We start from the raw sequence: 20766 nt of genomic DNA, 5'->3' as shown, positions 1-20766 counted from the left end.
CGACAATCGGAGTGACAAATCCTAATATTGATCCATGCCCACTCAACAAATACCATCGGAGACACCTGTAGAGCACCTTTATAATCGCCCAGTTATGTTGTGATGTTTGGTAGCACACAAAGTGTTTCTTCGGTATTCGGGAGTTGCTTGATCTCATAGTCATAGGAACATGTATAGTTATGGAGAAAGCAATAGCAACAAACTAAACGATCATCGTGCTAAGCTAACGGATGGGTCAAGTTAATCACATCATTCTATAATGATGTGATCCCATTAATCAAATGACATATCATGTCTATGGTTAGGAAACATAACCATCATTGATTCAACGAGCTAGTCAAGTAGGGCCAAACTAGTAACACTCTGTTTGTCTATGTATTCACACATGTACTAGGTTTCCGGTTAATACAATTCTAGCATGAATAATGAACATTTATCATGATATAAGGAAATATTAATAACAACTTTATTATTGCCTCTAGGGCATATTTCCTTCAGGTTTGGCCTGCTAGATTGATCTTTCTTGCAATGGGAGAAGTGCTTAGCTTTGGGTTCAATCTTGCGGTGTGCTTTCCTAGTGACAGTAGGGGCAGCAAGGCACGTATTGTATTGTTGCCATCGAGGATAAAAAGATGGGGTTTATGTCATATTGCTTGAGTTTATCCCTCTACATCATGTCATCTTGCCTAATGTGTTACTCTGTTCTTATGAACTTAATACTCTAGATGCATGCTGGATAGCGGTCGATGTGTGGAGTAATAGTAGTAGATGTAGAATCATTTCAGTCTACTTGTCGCGGACGTGATGCCTATATACATGATCATGCATAGATATTCTCATAATTATGCACTTTTCTATCAATTGCTCGACAGTAATTTGGTTCACCCACCGTAATACTTATGCTATCTTGAGAGAAGCCACTAGTGAAGCCTATGGCCCCCGGGTCTATTCTCCATTATATTAATCTCCCGTCAACAAGCTATTTCTGTCGACGTTTATTTTGCAATCTTTACTTTCAATCTATGTCATAAAAATACCAAAAATATTTATCTTATTATTATTATCTCTATCAGATCTCACTCTCGTAAGTGACCGTGAAGGGATTGACAACCCCTTTATCGCGTTGGTTGCGAGGTTCTTATTTGTTTGTGTAGGTATGAGGGACTTGCGTGTAGTCTCCTACTGGATTGATACCTTGGTTCTCAAAAACTGAGGGAAATACTTACGCTACTTTGCTGCATCACCCTTTCCTCTTCAAGGGAAAACCAACGCAGTGCTCAAGAGGTAGCAAGAAGGATTTCTGGCGCCGTTGCCAGGGAGATCTACCACAAGTAAAGACATACCAAGTACCCATCACAAACTCCTATCCCTCGCATTACATTATTTGCCATTTGCCTCTCATTTTCCTCTCCCCCACTTCACCCTTGCCGTTTTATTCGCCCTCTTTTTCCATCCCCCTTCTCTTTTCTAGTTCGTCTCTTTTCGCTTGCTTCTTGTGTGCTTGTGTGTTGGATTGTTTGTCATGATGCCTCAAGATAATACTAAATTGTGTGACTTTTCTAATACCAACAATAATTATTTTATTATCACTCTGATTGCTCCTCTTACCGATGCTGAATCTTGTGAAATTAATGCTGCTTTGCTGAATCTTGTCATGAAAGATCCGTTTTCCGGCCTTCCTAGTGAAGATGTCGCTACCCATCTAAACAGCTTTGTTGATTTGTGTGAAAGAAGAAAGATGTCGATAATGATATTGTTAAGTTGAAGCTATTCACGTTTTCGCTTAGAGATCGTGCTAAAACTTGGTTTTCGTCTTTGCCTAAAAATAGTATCGATTCTTGGAATAAGTGCAAAGATGCTTTTATCTCTAAGTATTTTCCTCCCGCTAAGATCTCTCTTAGAAACAATATTATGAATTTTAAGAAACTTGATCATGAACATGTTGCACAAGCTTGAGAGAGGATGAAATTAATGATACATAATTGCCCTACACATGGTTTGAATCTTTGGATGATTATACAAATTTTTTATGCCGGATTGAATTTTGCTTCTAGAAATCTTTTAGATTCAGCCGTGGGAGGCACTTTTATGGAAATCACTTTAGGAGAAGCTACTAAAGTCCTAGATAATATCATGGTTAATTATTCTCAATGGCACATTGAAAGATCTACTAGTAAAAAGGTCCATACAATAGAAGAAGTTAATGTTTTGAGTGGAAAGATGGATGAACTTATGAAATTGTTTGCTAATAAGAGTGTTTCTTCTGATCCTAATGATATTCCTTTGTCTACTTTGATTGAGAATAATAATGAATCTATGGATGTGAATTTTGTTGGTAGGAACAATTTTGGTAATAACACGTATAGAGGTAATTTTAATCCTAGGCCGTTTCCTAGTAATTCCTCTAATAATTATGGTAATTTCTACAACAATTCTTATGGAAATTATAATAATATTCCCTCTGGTTTTGAATCTAATATTAAAGAATTTATTAGTTCGCAAAAAAGTTTCAATGCTTTGATTGAAGACAAATTGTCTAAGATTGATGAGTTGGCTAGGAATGTGGATAGAATTTCTCTTGATGTTGATTCTTTGAAACTTAGATCTATTACACCTAATCATGATGTCAATGAGTCTCTCAAAGCCATGAGAATTTCCATTGATGAGTGCAAAGAAAGAACCGCTAGGATGCGTGCTAAAAAAGATTGCTTTATAAAAGCGTGTTCTTCTAGTTTTGATGATAATAAGGATGAAGATCTAAAAGTGATTGATGTGTCTCCTATTAAATCTTTGTTTTGCAATATGAATCTTTATAATGATGGGACTGGAGATGAGTCAACTTTAGTTAAAAGGCGTCCCAATGATTCGGAGTTTTTAGATCTTGATGCAAAAATTAATAAAAGTGGGATTGAAGAGGTCAAAACTTTACATAGCAATGAACCCACTATTTTGGATTTCAAGGAATTTAATTATGATAATTTTTCTTTAATAGATTGTATTTCCTTGTTTCAATCCGTGCTAAATTCTCTGCATGCTTATAATCAAAATAAAGCTTTTACTAAACATATCGTTGATGCTTTAATGCAATCTTATGAAGAAAAGCTTGAATTGGAAGTTTCCATCCCTAGAAAACTTCATGATGAGTGGGAACCTACTATTAAAATTAAAATTGAAGATCATGAATGCTATGCTTTATGTTATTTTGGTGCTAGCATTTCCACGATTCCAAAAACTTTGTGTGATGTGTCAGGTTTCCGTGAATTTGATGATTGTTCTTTAAATTTGCATCTTGCGGATTCCACTATTAAGAAACCTATGGGAAGAATCAATGATGTTTTTATTGTTGCAAATAGGAATTATGTGCCCGTAGATTTCATTGTTCTTGATATTGATTGCAATCCTACATGTCCCATTATTCTTGGTAGACCTTTCCTTAGAACGATTGGTGCAATTATTGATATGACAGAAGGGAATATTATATTCCAATTTCCATTAAGGAAAGGCATGGGACACTTTTCTAGAAATAAAATTAAATTACATTATGAATCTATTATGAAAGCCACTTATGGATTGCATACCAAAGATGATAATACCTAGATCTATCCTTGCTTTTATGCCTAGCTAGGGGCGTTAAACAATAGCACTTGTTGGGAGGCAACCCAATTTTATTTTTGTTTCTTTCTTTTTGGTTCTGTTTAGTAATAAATAATTCATCTATACTCTGTTTAGATGTGGTTTTATGCTTTAATTAGTGTTTGTGCCAAGTAGAACCTTTGGGAAGACTTGGGGAAGTATTTGCGATCTTGCTGTAAAAAACAGAAACTTTAGCGCTCACGAGATTTGCTGCCATTGTTTACTGGAGAGTGCGATTAGGTTGATTATTTTTTCAGATGATTAATAGATAAATTCCTCATGTCCAGAAATTTATTTTAGAATTTTTGGGTTTACATAAGTATGCTCAACCTACAGATTACTACAGACTGTTCTGTTTTTTACATATTCTGTTTTTCGCATGTTGTTTGCTTATTTTGATGAATCTATGGCTAATATCGGAGGTTATGAACCATAGAGAAGTTGGAATACATTAGGTTTAACACCAAAATAAATAAATAATGAGTTCATTACAGTACCTTAAGTGGTGGTTTGTTTTCTTATACTAACGGAGCTCATGAGATTTTCTGTTTAAGTTTTGTGTTGTGAAGTTTTCAAGTTTTGGGTAAAGATTTGATGGATTATGGAATAAGGAGTGGCAAGAGACTAAGATTAGGGATTCCCAAGGCACCCCAAGGTAAAATTCAAGTACAACCAAAAGCCTAAGCTTGGGGATGCCCCGGAAGGGATCCCTTTTTTCGTCTTTTTCTATCGGTAACTTTACTTGAGGCTATATTTTTATTCACCACATGATATGTGTTTTGCTTGGAGCATATTGTATGATTTGAGTCTTTGATTTTTAGTTTACCACAATCATCCTTGCTGTACACACCTTTTGGGAGAGACACACATGAATTAGAATTTATTAGAATACTCTATGTGCTTCACTTATATCTTTTGAGCTAGATAATTTTGCTCTAGTGCTTCACTTAGATCTTTTAGAGCACGGTGGTGGTTTTATTTTATAGAAATTATTGATCTCTCATGCTTCACTTATATTATTTTGAGAGTCCTTTATAACAGCATAATAATTTGCTTTGGTTATGAAATTAGTCCTAATATGATAGGCATCCAAGATGGGTATAATAAAAACTATCATAGAAAGTGCATTGAATACTATGAGAAGTTTGATACTTGATAATTGTTTTGAGATATAAAGGTGGTGATATTGGGGTGTGCTAGTTTAGTAGTTGTGAATTTGAGAAATACTTGTGTTGAAGTTTGCAAGTCCCGTAGCATGCACGTATGGCAACCGTTGTGTAACAAATTTGAAACATGAGGTGTTCTTTGATTGTCTTCCTTATGAGTGGCGGTCGGGGTCGAGCGATAGTCTTTTCCTACCAATATATCCCCCTAGGAGCATGCGCATAGTGCTTGGTTTTTGATGGCTTGTAGATTTTTGCAATAAGTATATGAGTTATTTATGACTAATGTTGAGTCCATGGATTATACGCACTCTCACCCTTCCATCATTGCTAGCCTCTTTGATACCGTGCATTGCCCTTTCTCACCTTGAGAGTTGGTGCAAACTTCGCCGGTGCATCCAAACCTCGTGATATGATACGCTCTGTCACACATAAACCTCCTTATATCTTCCTCAAAAGAGCCACCATACCTACCTATTATGGCATTTCCATAGCCATTCCGAGATATATTGCCATGCGACTTTCCACCGTTTCATTCATGACACGCTTCATCATTGTCATATTGCTTTGCATGATCATGTAGTTGACATCGTATTTGTGGCAAAGCCATCATGCATAATTTTGTTGGGGAACGTTGCAGAAAACAAAAATTTTCCTACTCGTTTCACCAAGATCATCTAGGAGTTCATCTAGCAACGAGTGATTAGATGCATCTACATACCTTTGTAGATCGCGAGCGGAAGCGTTCAAAAGAACGGTGATGATGTAGTCGTACTCGACGTGATCCAAATCACCGATGACCAGCGCCAAACGGACGACACCTCCGCGTTCAACACACGTACGGAACAGCCACGTCTCCTCCTTCTTGATCCAGCAAGGGAGGGAGGAGAGGTTGAGGGAGATGGCACCAGCAGCAGCACGACGGCGTGGTGTTGATGGAGCTGCAGTACTCCGGCAGAGCTTCGCTAAGCACTATGGAGGTTGAGGAGGTGTTGGGGAGGGAGAAGGAGGCAACCAAAGGCCGAGGCGTTCAGGTATGAAGTCCCTCCTCTCCCCCACTATATATAGGGGTGCCAAGGGGGGGTGGCCGGCCCTAGGAGATCCAATCTCCTAGGGGGTGCGGCGGCCTAGGGGGGTTTCCCTCCCCCCCCCCCAAGGCACCTAGGAGGTGCCTTACCCTCCTAGGACTCTTCCCCTTCTAAACCCTAGGCGCATGGGCCTATGTGGGGCTGGTGCCCTTGGCCCATTAGGCCAAGGCGCACCCCCTTACAGCCCATGTGGCCCCCCGGGACAGGTGGACCCACCCGGTGGACCCCCGGGACCCTTCCGGTGGTCCTGGTACAATACCGATAACCCCGAAACTTGTCCCGATGCCCGAAACAGGACTTCCCATATATAAATCTTTACCTCCGGACCATTCCGGAACTCCTCGTGACGTCCGGGATCTCATCCGGGACTCCGAACAACATTCGGGTTACTGCATATACATATCCCTACAACCCTAGCATACCTGAACCTTAAGTGTGTAGACCCTACGGGTTCGAGAGACAAGCAGACATGACCGAGACGACTCTCCGGTCAATAACCAACAGCGGGATCTGGATACCCATGTTGGCTCCCACATGCTCCACGATGATCTCATTGGATGAACCACGATGTCGAGGATTCAATCAACCCCGTACGCTATTCCCTTTGTCTATCGATATGTTACTTGCCCGAGATTCGATCGTCGGTATCCCAATACCTCGTTCAATCTCGTTACCGGCAAGTCACTTTACTCGTACCGTAATGCATGATCCCGTGACCAGACACTTGGTCACTCTGAGCTCATTATGATGATGCATTACCGAGTGGGCCCAGTGATACCTCTCCGTCGTACGGAGTGACAAATCCCAGTCTTGATCCATGTCACCCAACAGACACTTTCGGAGATACCCGTAGTCTACCTTTATAGTCACCCAGTTACGTTGTGACGTTTGGCATACCCAAAGCACTCCTACGGTATCCGGGAGTTACACGATCTCATGGTCTAAGGAAAAGATACTTTGACATTGCAAAACTCTAGCAAACGAACTATACGATCTTGTGCTATGTTTAGGATTGGGTCTCGTCCATCACATCATTCTCCCAATGATGTGATCTCGTTATCAATGACATCCAGTGTCCATAGTCAGGAAACCATGACTATCTGTTGATCAACGAGCTAGTCAACTAGAGGCTCACTAGGGACATGTCGGTGTCTGTTATTCACACATGCATTAAGATTTCCGGATAACACAATTATAGCATGAATAAAGACAATTATCATGAACAAGGAAATATAATAATAATGCTTTTATTATTGCCTCTAGGGCATATTTCCAACAGTCTCCCACTTGCACTAGAGTCAATAATCTAGTTACATTGTGATGAATCGAACACCCATGGAATTCTGGTGTTGATCATGTTTTGCTCTAGGGAGAGGTTTAGTCAACGGATCTGCTACATTCAGGTCCGTATGTACTTTACAAATCTCTATGTCTCCATCTTGAACATTTTCACGAATGGAGTTGAAGCGACGCTTGATGTGCCTTGTCTTCTTGTGAAACCTGGGCTCCTTGGCAAGTGCAATAGCTCTAGTGTTGTCACAGAAGAGCTTGATCGGCCCCGACGCATTGGGTATGACTCCTAGGTCGGTGATGAACTCCTTCACCCATATTGCTTCATGTGCTGCCTCCGAGGCTGCCATGTACTCCACTTCACATGTAGATCCCGCCACGACGCTTTGCTTGCAACTGCACCAGCTTACTGCCCCACCATTCAAAATATACACGTATCCGGTTTGTGACTTAGAGTCATCCAGATCTGTGTCGAAGCTAGCGTCGACGTAACCCTTTACGACGAGCTCTTCGTCACCTCCATAAACGAGAAACATATCCTTAGTCCTTTTCAGGTACTTCAGGATATTCTTGACCGCTGTCCAGTGTTCCTTGCCGGGATTACTTTGGTACCTTCCTACCAAACTTACGGCAAGGTTAACATCAGGTCTGGTACACAGCATGGCATACATAATAGAACCTATGGCTGAGGCATAGGGGATGACGCTCATCTCTTCTATATCTTCTACCGTGGTCGGACATTGAGCTGAGCTCAATTTCATACCTTGCAACACAGGCAAGAACCCCTTCTTGGATTGATCCATATTGAACTTCTTCAATATCTTATCAAGGTATGTGCTTTGTGAAAGACCTATGAGGCGTCTTGATCTATCTCTATAGATTTTGATGCCTAATATATAAGCAGCTTCTCCAAGGTCCTTCATTGAAAAACTTTTATTCAAGTAGGCCTTGATGCTGTCCAAGAGTTCTATATCATTTCCCATCAACAGTATGTCATCTACATATAATATGAGAAATGCTACAGAGCTCCCACTCACTTTCTTGTAAACGCAGGCTTCTCCATAAGTCTGTGTAAACCCAAACGCTTTGATCATCTCATCAAAGCGAATGTTCCAACTCCGAGATGCTTGCACCAGCCCATAAATCGAGCGTTGGAGCTTGCACACTTTGTCAGCATTCTTAGGATCGACAAAACCTTCCGGCTGCATCATATACAATTCTTCCTTAAGGAAACCATTAAGGAATGCCGTTTTGACGTCCATTTGCCATATTTCGTAATCATAGAATGCGGCAATTGCTAACATGATTCGGACGGACTTCAGCTTCGCTACCGGTGAGAAAGTCTCATCGTAGTCAACCCCTTGAACTTGTCGATAACCCTTAGCGACAAGCCGAGCTTTATAGATGGTCACATTACCATCCGCGTCTGTCTTCCTCTTAAAGATCCATTTATTTTCTATGGCTCGCCGCTCAACGGGCAAGTCAGTCAAAGTCCATACTTTGTTTTCATACATGGATCCTATCTCGGATTTCATGGCTTCCAGCCATTTGTCGGAATCTGGTCCCGCCATCGCTTCTTCATAGTTCGAAGGTTCACCGTTGTCTAACAACATGATTTCCAAGACAGGGTTGCCGTACCACTCTAGTGCGGAACGTGTCCTTGTGGACCTTCGGATTTCAGTAGGGGCTTGATCAGAAGTATCTTGATCATTTTCATTAACTTCCTCTCTAGTCGGTGCAGGCACCTCAGGAACATTTTCTTGAGTTGCGCCATTTTCTGGTTCAAGAGGTAATACTTCATCAAGCTCTACTTTCCTCCCACTTACTTCTTTCGAGAGAAACTCTTTATCCAGAAAGGACCCATTCTTGGCAACAAAGATCTTGCCTTCGGATCTGAGGTAGAAGGTGTACCCAATAGTTTCTTTTGGGTACCCTATGAAGACGCATTTTTCCGATTTGGGTTCGAGCTTTTCAGGTTGAAGTTTCTTGACATAAGCATCGCATCCCCAAACTTTTAGAAACGACAGCTTAGGTTTCTTCCCAAACCATAATTCATACGGTGTCGTCTCAACGGATTTCGACGGAGCCCTATTTAAAGTGAATGCGGCAGTCTCTAAAGCATAGCCCCAAAAAGAAAGCGGTAAATCGGTAAGAGACATCATAGATCGCACCATATCTAACAGAGTGCGATTACGACGTTCGGACACACCATTACGCTGAGGTGTTCCAGGCGGCGTGAGTTGTGAAACTATTCCACATTTTGTTAAGTGTGCCCCAAACTCGTGACTCAAGTATTCTCCTCCACGATCTGATCGTAGAAACTTGATTTTCCTGTCACGTTGATTTTCAACCTCACTCTGAAATTCCTTGAACTTTTCAAAGGTTTCAGACTTGTGTTTCATTAAGTAGATATACCCATACCTACTTAAATCATCAGTGAGGGTGAGAACATAACGATAGCCACCGCGAGCCTCAACACTCATCGGACCGCACACATCAGTATGTATGATTTCCAATAAGTCGGTTGCTCGCTCCATTGTTCCTGAGAACGGAGTCTTGGTCATTTTACCCATAAGGCATGGTTCGCACGTGTCAAATGATTCATAATCAAGAGACTCTAAAAGTCCATCAGCATGGAGCTTCTTCATGCGTTTAACACCTATGTGACCAAGACGGCAGTGCCATAAGTATGTGGCACTATCATTATCAACCTTACTTCTTTTGGTACTCACATTATGAATATGTGTAGCATCACGTTCGAGATTCATAAGGAATAAACCATTCACCATAGGAGCATGACCATAAAACATATCTCTCATAAAAATGGAACAACCATTATTCTCAGATTTAAAAGAGTAGCCATCTCGAATTAAACGAGATCCCGATACAATGTTCATGCTCAAAGCTGGCACTAAATAACAATTATTAAGGTTTAAAACTAATCCCGAAGGGAGATGCAGAGGTAGCGTGCCGACGGCGATCACATTGACCTTGGAACCATTCCCGACGCGCATCGTCTCCTCGTCCTTTGCCAGTTTCCGCTTATTCCGCAGCCCCTTTTGTTTTGCCGGCCTTCTTATCCGCTAAGTACTTAGGGCAGTTCCGCTTCCAGTGACCGCTTCCCTTGCAATAAAAGCACTCAGTCTCGGGCTTGGGTCCATTCTTTGGCTTCTTCCCAGCAGCTTGCTTGCCGGGCGCGGCAACCTCCTTGCCGTCCTTCTTGAAGTTCTTTTTACCCTTGCCTTTCTTGAACTTAGTGGTTTTATTGACCATCAACACTTGATGTTCCTTTCTGACTTCTACCTCTGCTGATTTCAGCATAGCAAATACTTCAGGAATGGTCTTTTCCATCCCCTGCATATTGAAGTTCATCACAAAGCTCTTGTAGCTTGGTGGAAGCGACTGGAGGATTCTGTCAATGACCGCATCATCCGGGAGATTAACTCCCAGCTGAGTCAAGCGGTTATGCAACCCAGACATAGTGAGTATGTGCTCACTGACAGAACTGTTTTCCTCCATCTTACAGCTAAAGAATTTGTCGGAGACTTCATATCTCTCGACCCGGGCATGAGCTTGGAAAACCATTTTCAGCTCTTCGAACATCTCATATGCTCCATGTCTCTCAAAACGCTTTTGGAGCCCCGGCTCTAGGCTGTAAAGCATGCCGCACTGAACGAGGGAGTAGTCATCGAAACGTGCCTGCCAAGCGTTCATAACATCTTGTTCTGCAGGGAGAATGGGTGCGTCACCAAGCGGTGCTTGTAGGACATAATCTTTCTTGGCAGCTATGAGGATGATCCTCAGGTTCCGGACCCAGTCCGTATAGTTGCTGCCATCGTCTTTCAGCTTAGTTTTCTCTAGGAACGCGTTGAAGTTGAGGACTACGTTGGCCATTTGATCTACAAGACATATTGCAAAGATTTTAGACTAAGTTCATGATAATTAAGTTCAACTAATCAAATTATTAGTGAACTCCCACTTAGATTAGACATCCCTCTGGTCATCTAAGTATTACATGATCCGAGTTAAACTAGACCGTGTCCGATCATCACGTGAGACGGACTAGTCAACATCGGTGAACATCTTCATGTTGATCGTATCTTCTATACGACTCATGCTCGACCTTTCGGTCTTCTGTGTTCCGAGGCCATGTCTGTACATGCTAGGCTCGTCAAGTCAACCTAAGTGTTTGCATGTGTAAATCTGTCTTACACCCGTTGTATGTGAACGTCTGAATAAAACACCCGATCATCACGTGGTGTTTTGAAACAGCGAACTGTCGCAACGGTGCACAGTTAGGGGGAACACTTCTTGAAATTATTGTGAGGGGTCATCTTATTTACTACCATCGTTCTAAGTAAACAAGATGCAAAACATGATAAACATCACATGCAATCAAATAATTAACGTGACATGATATGGCCAATATCACATAGCTCCTTTGATCTCCATCTTGGGGCTCCATGATCATCTTGTCACCGGCTTGACACCATGATCTCCATCATCATGATCTCCATCATCGTGTCTCCATGAAGTTGCTCGCCAACTATTACTTCTACTACTATGGCTAACGCGTTTAGCAACAAAGTAAAGTAATTTACATGGCATTTCTTGATGACACGCAGGTCATATAAAAGAATAAAGACAACTCCTATGGCTCCTGCCGGTTGTCATACTCATCGACATGCAAGTCGTGAATCCTATTACAATAGCATGAACATCTCATACATCACATATAGATCATTCATCATTCATCACAACTTTGGCCATATCATATCACAAACCACTTGCTGCAAAAACAAGTTAGACGTCCTCTAATTGTTGTTGCAAGTTTTACGTGGCTGAATTAGGGTTCTAGCAAGAACGTTTTCTTACCTACGTTAAAGCCACAACGTGATTTGTCAACTTCTATTTACCCTTCATAAGGACCCTGTTCATCGATTCCGCTCCAACTAAAGTAGGAGAGACAGACACCCGCCAGCCACCTTATGCAACTAGTGCATGTTAGTCGGTGGAACCGGTCTCACGTAAGCGTACGTGTAAGGTTGGTCCGGGCCGCTTCATCCCACAATACCGCTGAAGCAAGAAAGGACTAGTAACGGCAAGAAAGTTGACAAATCTACGCCCACAACAAATTGTGTTCTACTCGCGCAAGAAGAACTACGCATAGACCTAGCTCATGATGCCACTGTTGGGGAACGTTGCAGAAAACAAAAATTTTCCTACTCGTTTCACCAAGATCATCTAGGAGTTCATCTAGCAACGAGTGATTAGATGCATCTACATACCTTTGTAGATCGCGAGCGGAAGCGTTCAAAAGAACGGTGATGATGTAGTCGTACTCGACGTGATCCAAATCACCGATGACCAGCGCCGAACGGACGGCACCTCCGCGTTCAACACACGTACGGAACAGCCACGTCTCCTCCTTCTTGATCCAGCAAGGGAGGGAGGAGAGGTTGAGGGAGATGGCACCAGCAGCAGCACGACAGCGTGGTGTTGATGGAGCTGCAGTACTCCGGCAGAGCTTCGCTAAGCACTATGGAGGTTGAGGAGGTGTTGGGGAGGGAGAAGGAGGCAACCAAAGGCCGAGGCGTTCAGGTATGAAGTCCCTCCTCTCCCCCACTATATATAGGGGTGCCAAGGGGGGTGGCCGGCCCTAGGAGATCCAATCTCCTAGGGGGTGCGGCGGCCTAGGGGGGTTTCCCTCCCCCCCAAGGCACCTAGGAGGTGCCTTACCCTCCTAGGACTCTTCCCCTTCTAAACCATAGGCGCATGGGCCTATGTGGGGCTGGTGCCCTTGGCCCATTAGGCCAAGGCGCACCCCCTTACAGCCCATGTGGCCCCCCGGGACAGGTGGACCCACCCGGTGGACCCCCGGGACCCTTCCGGTGGTCCTGGTACAATACCGATAACCCCGAAACTTGTCCCGATGCCCGAAACAGGACTTCCCATATATAAATCTTTACCTCCGGACCATTCCGGAACTCCTCGTGACGTCCGGGATCTCATCCGGGACTCCGAACAACATTCGGGTTACTGCATATACATATCCCTACAACCCTAGTGTAACTGAACCTTAAGTGTGTAGACCCTACGGGTTCGAGAGACAAGCAGACATGACCGAGACGACTCTCCGGTCAATAACCAACAGCGGGATCTGGATACCCATGTTGGCTCCCACATGCTCCACGATGATCTCATCGGATGAACCACGATGTCGAGGATTCAATCAACCCCGTACGCTATTCCCTTTGTCTATCGATATGTTACTTGCCCGAGATTCGATCGTCGGTATCCCAATACCTCGTTCAATCTCGTTACCGGCAAGTCACTTTACTCGTACCGTAATGCATGATCCCGTGACCAGACACTTGGTCACTCTGAGCTCATTATGATGATGCATTACCGAGTGGGCCCAGTGATACCTCTCCGTCGTACGGAGTGACAAATCCTAGTCTTGATCCATGTCACCCAACAGACACTTTCGGAGATACCCGTAGTCTACCTTTATAGTCACCCAGTTACGTTGTGACGTTTGGCATACCCAAAGCACTCCTACGGTATCCGGGAGTTACACGATCTCATGGTCTAAGGAAAAGATACTTTGACATTGCAAAACTCTAGCAAACGAACTATACGATCTTGTGCTATGTTTAGGATTGGGTCTCGTCCATCACATCATTCTCCCAATGATGTGATCTCGTTATCAATGACATCCAGTGTCCATAGTCAGGAAACCATGACTATCTGTTGATCAACGAGCTAGTCAACTAGAGGCTCACTAGGGACATGTTGGTGTCTGTTATTCACACATGCATTACGATTTCCGGATAACACAATTATAGCATGAATAAAGACAATTATCATGAACAAGGAAATATAATAATAATGCTTTTATTATTGCCTCTAGGGCATATTTCCAACAAATTTATCATACATGTCACTCTTGATTCATTGCACTTCCCGGTGCACCGCCGGAGGCATTCATATAGAGTCATATTTTGTTCTAGTATTGAGTTGTAATCATTGAGTTGTAAATAAATAGAGTGTGATGATCATCATTAATAGAGCATTTTCCCAAATAAAAAAATAAAGGCCCAAAAAATAAAAAAAAAGGGGCAATGCTACTATCATTTTTTTCCACACTTGTGCTTCAAAATAGCACCATGATCTTTATGATAGAGAGTCTCTTGTTTTGTCACTTTAATATACTAGTGGGAATTTTTCATTATAGAACTTGACTTGTATATTCCAACAATGGGCTTCCTCAAATGCCGTAGGTCTTCGTGAGCAAGCAAGTTGGATGCACACTCACTTAGTTTCTTTTGTTGAGCTTTCATACATTTATAGCTCTAGTGCATCCGTTGCATGGCAATCCCTACTCCTTGCATTGACATCAATTGATGGGCATCTTCCTAGCCCGTTGATTAGCCGTGTCAATGTGAGACTTTCTCCTTTTTTGTCTTCTCCACATAACCCCCATCAAATTATTCTATTCCACCCATAGTGCTATATCCATGGCTCACGCTCATGTATTGCGTGAAAGTTGAAAAAAGTTTGAGATTACTAAAGTATGAAACAATTGCTTGGCTTGTCATCGGGGTTGTGCAAGATGAGAGCATTCTTGTGTGACGAAAATGGAGCATGACCAAACTATATGATTTTGTAGGGATGAACTTTCTTTTGCCATGTTATTTTGAGAAGACATGATTGCTTAGTTAGTATGCTTGAAGTATTATTATTTTTATGTCAATATTAAACTTTTGTCTTGAATCTTTCGGATTTGAATATTCATGCCACAATAAAGAAAATTACATTGAGAATTATGCTAGGTAGCATTCCACATCAAAAATTCTGTTTTTATCATTTACCTACTTGAGGACGAGCAGGAATTAAGCTTGGCGATGCTTGATACGTCTCCAACGTATCTATAATTTTTAATTGTTCCATGCTATTATATTACCTGTTTTGGATGTTAATGGGCTTATTTATACACTTTTATATTATTTTTGGGACTAACCTACTAACCCAAGGCCCAGTGCAAATTGTTATTTTTTGCCTATTTCAGTGTTTCACAGAAAAGGAATATCAAACGGAATCCAAACGGAATGAAACCTCCGGGAGAGTTATTTTTGGAACAAACGTGATCCACGGGACTTGGAGTGGACGTCAAGAAATCAACGAGGAGGCCATGAGGCAGGGGGCGCGCCTACCCCCCTGGGCGGACCCTCCACCCTTGTGGGCCCCTCGTGGCTCCACCGACCTACTTCTTCCTCCTATATATATCCATATACCCCAAAAACATCCAGGAGCACCACGAAACCCTATTTCCACCGTCGCAACCTTCTGTACCCAAGAGATCCCATCTTGGGGCCTTTTCTGGAGCTCCGTCGGAGGGGGCATCGATCATGGAGGGCTTCTACATCAACACCATAGCCTCTCCGATGATGTGTGAATAGTTTACCTCAGACCTTCGGGTCCATAGTTATTAGCTAGATGGCTTCTTCTCTCTCTTTGGATCTTAATACAATGTTCTCCTCGATCTTCTTGGTGATCTATTTGATGTAACTCTTTTTTGCGGTGTGTTTGTCAAGACCCGATGAATTGTGGGTTTATGATCAAGTTTATCTATGAACAATATTTGATTCTTCTTTGAAATCTTTTATGTATGATTGGTTATCTTTGCAAGTCTCTTCGAATTATTAGTTTGGTTTTGTTGGGGATCTCACTCTCGTAACTGACCGTGAAGGGATTGACAACCCCTTTATCGCGTTGGTTGCGAGGTTTTTGTTTGTTTGTGTAGGTACGAGGGACTTGTGTGTAGTCTCCTACTGGATTGATACCTTGGTTCTCAAAAACCGAGGGAAATAGTTACGCTACTTTGCTGCATCACCCTTTGCTCTTCGAGGGAAAACCAACGCAGTGCTCAAGAGGTAGCAGGCTGCTTCATGCAATGGCCCCTCGGGGTGTTGACGCGGAAGCCGGGTGTGCGGGCTGAGACGCGCCTTCTGTTTCTTCCACTCGGTAGGGCCATAGCTCGACCACCGGAAGAGAATGCCCCTCCGGCTCCGCTCCCACCCTCCATCGTACTTTTCCCAGAAGAACCCCACGTTGAGCAGATCGTAGGAGCCGTCCTTGCATGGCAGGACGGCAGGCCGCTCTAGGAGATTGAAGGGCACAAGAAAGATCGTGGGCGCCATGAGGCAAGCCCTGAAGTAATTCGTGTTGGCGCCGGGGACGCGGGGGAGCAGCGAGAGCGAGTTCTTGGCACCGTCGTAGACGAGCCCGTAATCCCTGTTGCCCAATAGCAGCCTCATGAGGATGAAGTTCTCCGCGATGGACTCGAGGATGCACTTGATTTCGCGCTCCTTGGCCTCGATCTTGGCACGCACGTACAAGGTGGAGAGCTCCCGGGGCTCGACGAGGTGCGCGTCGGGGGAGAACTGGTCCAGGATTCAGGACCCGTCCTTGATGCCCACCCAATCCTTGGTCACGCGGGCGAGGATCGCGTTCTCCTGATCTTTCTCTTCGGTGTCCAAGATCGGGACGTGTTTCCTCAACACGACCCTGTTAATCATCCTCGGTGAAGACATGCCAGAAGATGGTCGGAGATGCGGCTTGAATCGGCGTGGATTGAGAGTTGAGATTGAGACCGCGCGGCGGCATCCCGAGACCTGAGGGTTTAGCTTCTCTGAAGGTCAGATGCCTGGACCGTGGAGATTCATCAGCCTTAGTGCATCTCCAACAGCCGCCCAACACACCGCGCACTAAAAACTACTTTACCATGCGCTCATCGTCTGGTTTGGCCGGCGGGCAGCGCTGGCTCCAGCAGCCAAATGCAGCGCGCGCGCAGCTCCAGCAGCGTGCAAAAATGCAACGCGCACGACTCTTGCACAAACAACATATGCATTTCCAACACAAGCAAAAAGATCAAACACAAACAAAATAAATCAACAATAAATAGTTCAATTTCGTTATTACAACTCAAACAAATAGTTTACCGTTCAATACAACAAATAGTTCAATAACACAACAAATAGTTCAAAAATACAACATCAAACGCACAAATCATGATGCTCTTTGTCGCCCATTTCATGCCCACCACTCCTCAATGAGATCCTTTTGAAGATCATACTGATAGGAGGCAACAAAACAGGCCACCCTTTCAGCCCTCCGTCGCACTCGCAGGGGATGTCCTAAGAGCTCATACTGAGAGTAGTCTACATCTTGGCCATGCTCATTCTCGATGATCATATTGTGCATGATCACACAAACGTGCATGATGTGCCAAAGCATCTTTTGATCCCAAAATCTAGCCGGTCCTCTCACAATAGCAAATTAGGCTTGCAAAATCCCAAAAGCTTTCTCCACATCTTTTCTAGCCACCGCCTGAGCATTGTGGAAATCAACATTTTTCTTATCTTCAGGTTTTTTCAACGCCTTCACAAATGTTTGCCACTTTGGGTAGATGACATCTGCAAGATAATAGCCATAGTTGTATGTACGTCCATTTGCTACAAACTGCATCGGTGGCAAATCACCATTTGCAATCTTATTCATCAGTGGTGACTGGTTGACAACGTTGATGTCATTCAAAGATCCAGGCATTTCAAAGAAAGCATGCCAAATCCAAGTCTCTTGATCGGCCATCGCTTCAAGGATTATAGTGGAATCTTTTTTTGGCCGTGGAATTGCCCATGCCATGCCTTTGGACAACTCTTCCAACTCCAATGCATGCAATCTATTGAGCCAAGCATACCTGGGAAGCCGCGAGCTTTGTTCATCTCCAATAACCTTGCGACGTCTTCAGCATTGGGAGATCTCAAATACTCCTGGCCAAACACTTGGACAATTCCGACTAAGAAGTGCTTGACACACATGATGGCTTGGCTCTCACCCATAGCCAAGTGATCACCAACTAGATCAGTCGGGATACCGTATGCCAACATACGCAAAGTGGCTGTCACCTTCTGAAAGGTGCTATGCCCGAGCTCTCCGGCAGCATTCCTCCTTTGCTGAAAAAACCGGTCATGGATCGCTAGTTTCTCTGCAATGCGCCTGAACAACTCGATGCTCATCCTAAACCGGCGACGAAAGTACGACTCCGGGTATGTGGGATTCTTCATGAAATAGCGCCTCATCAATCTGTTATGGGCATCGATCCTATCCCTCTAAATTTTCTGCCGACCCATAACCGAACCACCGTGCTTCGATTTTTTATTGATGTGCATAGCTAGGATCATTGCAAGATCCCCCTCCTCTTTCATATCAAATTCTTCTTCGAAAGAATCATACGACGAACTCATCTACAATGTTCAGTATTATGCTATAAAAACTACAATCAACATGCACCAAATTCATGAAGTTTGAGCAATACATACCTTGCGGGCGTTTTGTCGAACACCTTGCGGGCGCCGAGCGGCAGCGAGCGGCCGCGCGCTGTTCGTCGAAGGACCGCCGCGCGCGAGGGGCGGCGGTGACTAGAGGGAGGCGGAGGAAGCCGCCACGGCGCGGAGATAGGCCGGGGAAGCGTTGGAACGGTCGCCGGGTGGCGCGGGCGGCGGCGCCGCGGCTGGATGGGGTAGGTGGAGTTGCGAGCGAGCGCTCGAGAGTCCAGCGCGCGGGAGCGGGCACAGCAAATAAGCGGCGTGCGATGGCATTTCGGCCCGCGCGCTGAACTAGATATGCCGCGCGCATGGTTTTTACGCCTCGGCTGAAGCGCCCGGAGTGATAGCGCGCGCAAAAAAACACTGATTTTTAACACAGCGCTTATATAGCGTGGCTGCTGGAGATGCTCTTAAGCGTTTAATGGTCGCCATAACGTGCTATGGGCCTGGCCGAATAGCGTTGTTCACCTTGCTATGACTTTTTTTACGTGGCTCTCGCTCGGGGGCGTGGCTGTGGAGAGGGCAAATCCGGGAGCAACTAGTTAACGAGCGCTCCTTCGGTAGCCTTGCAACGATCAGCGTCACTTGGCGCGCTCTCGGCCATTTGCCACGTGTCGCGTTCTGGACGCTCCCTTCGGATTTTGTTTTTTTATTTTTCCGCACGTGTTTTCGGCTTTTTAAACGGTTTTTTTCCGGGGTTTTTTGACGTTTTGGTTTTCTCCCGGTCTTTCTTAGCTTTTCGATAAAAAAAATTCGAAATTTTTTTTTGCGCGAAAAAACGCGTTTTCTTTTTTTTTTCTTTCGTGAAAGTCACGGTTTTTCTTCCGCGAGAGGCACGGTTGTGCTTTAGCGAAAGTCACGGCCGTGCCTTTCGGAAATGAAAATAAAACGCGTTTTCTGTTTTTTTTTTCGCGAGAGTCACGGTTTTGCTTCCGCGAGAGGCACGGTTGTGCTTTCGCGAGAGTCACGGCCGTGCCTCTCGGAAAGGCAAAAACAAAACGCATTTTCTGTTTTTTTTCTTTCATGAGAGTCACGGTTTTGCTTCCGCGAGAGGCACGGTTGTGCTTTCGCGAAAGTTACGGCCGTGCATCTCGAAAAGGGAAAAAATACGCGTTTTTTGTTTTTTTTCCTTTCGCGAGAGTTACGGTTTTGCTTTCGCGAGAGGCGCGGTTGTGCTTTCACGAGAGTCACGGCCGTGCCTCTCGGAAACGGAAAAAAACGTGTTTTTTGTTTTTTTTCCTTCCACGAGAGTCACGGTTTTGCTTCCACGAGAGGCACGGTTGTGATTTTGCGAGAGGCACGGACGTGCCTCTTTCGGAAAGGGAAAAAATCATGCTCCCGGTTCGGTTTTTTTGCTCGGTTTTTTTCGTCCGGTTTTTTCGTGAAATTTTTTTTTCGTCAAAACCTATCAACATGGGATCTAGTTTTGAAGATCTCGACGCGAGGAATCCAACGATCAAAATGGTTCGAGATTTAGACGCACGGTTTAAGAGATAAAACGTTTTGAATAAACGGATCTACGAAAAAAAAGAAAACTCTCATGTTACGACAAGTGGCACGCTGCATGTGCGCCACTTATCGCGACCTGTGAAAATAGAGTGTTCTTTGCAACGAGTACTCCTTAATTAGTGATTTCGGACAAATCCGCGCGTTAAGCGACCATTCCTTCCTTTTTTGCAAACGGGCGCATGCCCTTTCCTCCGTGCTGGGCCGCCCAGCTTCCCCTTTTTTCTGTTTTTTTTAAAAGCTGTGCGCTGGTTGTGTTTCGAACAGCGTACTTCCTGCTGTTACTTACGATGCGCTAACAACGCCAACACCCACTACAAATGTGTTTAGTTTCATCTTTCTTCTTCTTATCTTCTTTGTTCTCTTTTCTCTTTTAAAAATATATTTTCTTGTTCCTTTTTTATTGGAATATAGTTTTGTTTGTTTTTCTATTTTTCTAAAGGCAATTTTTTTATTGAACTTTTTTTTCTGAAAAGGCCTATCAATGAACTTTTTTTCAAAATCGATGAACTTTTCCTAAAGTCGGTGAACTTTTTTCAGTATTTGTGAACTCCTTTTGAAAATCGATGAACTTTTTCCAAAGTCAGTGAACTTTTTTCAGTTTTTGTGAACTCTTTTTTAAAATCAATGAATTTTTTCTTCAAAAATGATGAACCTTTTTCCGAATCGATGAACTTTTTAAAATTCACATTTTTT

The 20766-nt window shown here is 43.7% G+C and overlaps 1 pseudogene; it reads right to left on the bottom strand.

Annotated features, from left to right (window-relative positions):
* Positions 1-16770, bottom strand: part of LOC123101704 (uncharacterized) — a 28089-nt pseudogene extending 11319 nt beyond the window's left edge.
* Positions 16771-20766: the final 3996 nt, after the last annotated feature.

The sequence above is a fragment of the Triticum aestivum genome, chromosome 5A, assembly GCF_018294505.1.
Source record: "Triticum aestivum cultivar Chinese Spring chromosome 5A, IWGSC CS RefSeq v2.1, whole genome shotgun sequence".
Taxonomy (NCBI): Eukaryota; Viridiplantae; Streptophyta; class Magnoliopsida; order Poales; family Poaceae; genus Triticum; species Triticum aestivum.
The sequence above is the reverse complement of the archived record's forward strand: the minus strand, read 5'-3'. Positions and strand labels throughout refer to the sequence as shown.